This window comes from Rhinopithecus bieti, unplaced genomic scaffold (genome assembly GCF_001698545.2).
Source record: "Rhinopithecus bieti isolate Rb0 unplaced genomic scaffold, ASM169854v2 scaffold_45897, whole genome shotgun sequence".
NCBI classification, from domain to species: Eukaryota; Metazoa; Chordata; class Mammalia; order Primates; family Cercopithecidae; genus Rhinopithecus; species Rhinopithecus bieti.
The window spans coordinates 278,842-283,363 of NW_016818649.1; positions in this window are offsets into that span (position 1 = coordinate 278,842).

Here is a 4,522-nt window from a genome sequence, read left to right on the forward strand (position 1 = left end):
TTTTTGAGACGGAGTTTTGCTCTGGGGCCCAGGCTGGTTTGCTGTGGCCTTATCTCAGCTCACTGCAAGCTCCGCCTCCCAGGTTTACGCCATTCTCCTGCCTCAGCCTCCCAAGTAGCTGGGACTACAGGCGCCCGCCACCTCACCCGGCTAGTTTTTTGTATTTTTTAGTAGAGACGGGGTTTCACCATATTAGCCAGGATGGTCTTGATCTCCTGACCTCGTGATCCGCCCGTCTCGGCCTCCCAAAGTGCTGGGATTACAGGCTTGAGCCACCGCGCCCGGCCAGGCTTATAGATTTTTGAAATAGCTCCTTCTTTCTCTTTTCTTTTCTTTCTTTCTTTTTGTCTTGTTCGTTTCTTTGTTGTTTTTTGAGACGGAGTCTGGCTCTTGTCGCCCAGACTGGAGTGCAGTGGCGCGATCTCGGCTCACTGCAACCTCCCTCTCCCAGGTTCAAGTGATTCTCTTGCCTCAGCCTCCGGAGTAGCTGGGACTACAGGCACGTGCCACCACGCCTGGCTAATTTTTTTTGTGGCTATTTTTAGTAAAGACGGGGTTTCACTGTGTCAGCCAGGATGGTCTCGATTCCCTGACCTCATGATCCCTCCACCTTGGCCTCCCAAAGTTCTGGGATTACAGAATAGAGCCACGGTGCCTGGCCTCTTCTTTCTTTATCAACATTTTTAAAGCACCCACTTGTTTACATTTTTTGACACTCTGATGATTGGCATCAGCTTCCTCAGTTGAATGTCTTGTAGTTAGGTTTCTTTTGTGACAACCTCCACAAACTGGCTTTGGATTTAAGCAAAAGATAAACATTTAGTCATAAATTTTCTTTTGCTCTGTCTGCACATACACAATAGTAAGGCTGGAGAAGATGAGTTTCTCCTGAACATTCCAGGGAACTAGAAAACAGAAAACAGAAAAAATTTCTAATGTAAACCAAACTTGTCAAATGCTACTCTTGGAAATATTTACTTCGATAAATTTAAGGCTCTTTTTCCTTCTGCTGGAAAATTAAATTACAGTGAATAAGACCCTATGTTCCCACTTTGAGCATGTATTCACTCATTATTCTAACAATCCATCTCAGATATTCTACTGTCCAGATTCTTTTCTTTCAGTTCATACAGTTATCAAACTTGAACATGTAACATAATGCAAAAAGTTCATGTCTTTACAAAATTATTGTCATTCTATCCCTTAAGAGACATGATTCAAAATATTTTGTGTTGCTCTATTTAGCTACTAGTCTAACATTCCCAGTCGATTTCCATTCTTATATTAATTAATTGAGAATCCTGTTTTAATAGTTTATAATCTATACACTGATGGTAAGCTATCATCATCCCTACTATAATTAATAATAAATAAAATATGTAAACAAATATACCTTTCAATATGAATGAGAAAACATAAACAATTTAATTAAATATTAAAGTTGTCTTAAAATATTTATCGAGGAAGTAAATTTGAAGCAAACTAAGTCCTTATTTGTGAAACAGGCCATGAGGTTACATTTCTTACTATACATTTCTTACTTCTCTTTGTATTTGGTGTTCTCTTGCCTTTGATCTCAGCTTTTCAGATTCCAATGTCTAGTGAGTTTGTTCTAATCTGCATCCTGGAGAGTTTTAGTTTTGTGGGGTACACGTACTGTAGTGTATACTCTCAGTTGCCTTCATAGGGAGGCACTGTCTTCTTCTTGACAAACCTCGTGTCAGGAAAGTTTCTATCACCAGTGGTAGATCTTTAGTTTACTCTTATTATAGCGTTTTTATTCCTCTTTAGTGGTAACTAGTTCAGGAATGGAAACATATTCTATTAAAATATACTTAAATAAGTTGAAGTAAATAGTCTGCTGGAGAGTTTGGGAAATACATGCATTTATTTTTCCTTATTTAAAAAAGAGGCAGAATTAATGAAAGACTACAGCTCCTCAATTTCTTTTTGAACCATGTGGGAATAGAGAATTTACAGGATGCCAAATACTTATTGTTTTGTTATCAAGTAAAAACAAAGTGATCTTGTATATATTATTTTCAAATAAATATGTGCATAATATATTCTCATGCGCTGAATGTTTTTGTTCTAGTAGGGATCATATCTGTTTTAATAACTACCACTACGCTCATCATTTGATAAAATTATGGTAAGCTAAACTGACTCTCAAGAGCCCTGTTCTTTCACTGGCTAAACTGTCAGATAAATGCAAAGAAAGCATCACATTTATTTGTCATCTTTGCTGGTGGCACTAATTCTCTGCTATTCCTCTTGTGAGCTGTATAAATTTTAATATATTTTAGCAAGAAGCTCCATGAAATTCCATTTGTCCCCTACTACTTTATTAGTCCTTACTCTATGTCATGGATCAGCTGTGCATGTTTACCAATTTCTTCAGCCTTATACCACAATTACATATACACTTAGGAAGTGGGAAATACACTACGGATTTTTAGGTTCCATGGTATCTGTTAGGAGATGAGGACAAATCAAAACCCATTCCCTGTCTTACCCTCTGGAGTCCTTCATTCTGATGAGCAGCCTGGGTAACATTCTGGGTTCTTAAGATCTAGTGATAGTTCTAAAACAGAATCCAAATATCTCTAAAGGTCCACAAAATGTTTGGGTGTATACTTTTCTTTAGTGCTTAGTCAGCCATAAATCAGCCACCAAAATATTCGGAGAAGGATTGTTGGAAGGATTCCAGTTCATATCTTTGGTATTAGAATGAGAACCTTACTCAGGGCTACCTAGACTTCTTCATTTTGGTGACTCTGTCAGAATTGGAAGATGAACAGGTTGTGACTCATAGTGGCTAAAGTTAGGTTTCTGTTGAATAGATTGGTTCTCTCTCTCTCTCTCTCTCTCTCTCTCTCTCTCTCTCTCTCTGGAGTACCCACTTATTTCATTTCCCATGATTAACTAAATATAGGTGGAGATCACTGTGCCACATCCATCTTTTTGACTAACAAGCCAAAGCTGCTACTATCGTCTACATGAAATTTTCCTTGGCTCTCTCAGTCAAGTGCCACAATTTGAAGTCTGTCACTACACCATTACCACTAATATCAGGAAGATTGTTTTCACGTTATCATTGCCCCATGAACATTCTTAGGGAGAAACATCACGGCTGATTTGAAAGTCGCTGGCTGTTTCCTTGGTCACTGGTAAATGGAAAATTTTATAACATCTCAGGGTGAACCTATCCAGGATATATTAAATAATTATGAGAGTAGGTCTTCTTAATTGATTAAAAGTTTGATAGAAATATCTTTTGGAGTTTATTAACATGATGTTGGAGATAATTTTGGAGATATGTTTAAAAATATTTAAAATAAAATCGTTTACTTAAGATTTTAAAATATTGTTTACAAAATTCTGTATTATTGAGTTAACTCTGAGGAGGGTGGGGATATACAGCATTTTCATAACACTTCTCTATTAGGCTGGTCCGGGACAGAGATCCATCTGTAGGAATTTGATTTAGATAATGTTAAAAAAAATTGAGAAGGTTGGATTTATTATGAGATTTGCATGACCATGGGCAGAAATTCTAAGTCAACAGCACTTACGTTTAACAGAACCTTAATTAAATTTGAGACTTACAATAGATGGCTCAAAGTCTACTTTAAAATAGACCATTGAAAGAAAAGTAAGCTAGGCATGATTTTAAAGTGTTTTGGCAGTGTGAGCTAGCAATTGCAGAGAGATTATACGGGGAGATAAAGAGGGCTCAAAACCATAGCAGATATGAGAACCACTGGCAAAAATATAGCAGTGACAAGCTCCATGGTGAGTTTATTGGAGCAAAATCGGTGTGTGCTAGTGTTGCTGTGGGAGGCTAACAGGTTGTAAAGGGTCGTGGAATCTTTAGGGAATCATCTCTACTTTTGAGTTCAGGGTGGTAACTTCATGAACTGGGTGGACAGTAGTTTTAGTAGTTTCAGTTGTAGCAGCAAAATGAGCACAGGAGTCTGCCTGAGAGTCACAGGCAGGAGCCAGCTGACAAATGAGGATAAGTAGCAATGTGGATGGGCTTGAGAATAGACATTACAGAAGCTTAGGGAAAACAATGATGTTAAAGTACAGAATTTGGCTTATACACTATTGAAAAACTATGTGTCTCTAACAGAGAATGTTATGTTTCCCTTGCTATACATGTCGCTATTTTACTTAAAAATTCATCGAATTCATCAGAGCATTTGTCTATCAGTAGGAAAGATTTAATTTTTCCTGAGCTCCCTTTGCAGCTCTATGTTGTCTTGTAGTAAATTGGTTCAAGTAAAAATATTCTTGAAGTTGACAGTGAAATGTAAGGACAATATACAGCCAGCTTTTTGGAGGGAGACTGGGCATTTTCCAGAATACTTGACTTTGAAACCTGAGCAAGGAAGGGGTTCTAAAAAATATAGAGTAAACTCAGACAAGATTCTTCTTCTCTTAGTTGGAGCAGAGTGTCTCTTCCAGTCACACGAAAGATATTTTTTTTTGTTTTGTTTTCTTTTTTTTTTTTTTTTNT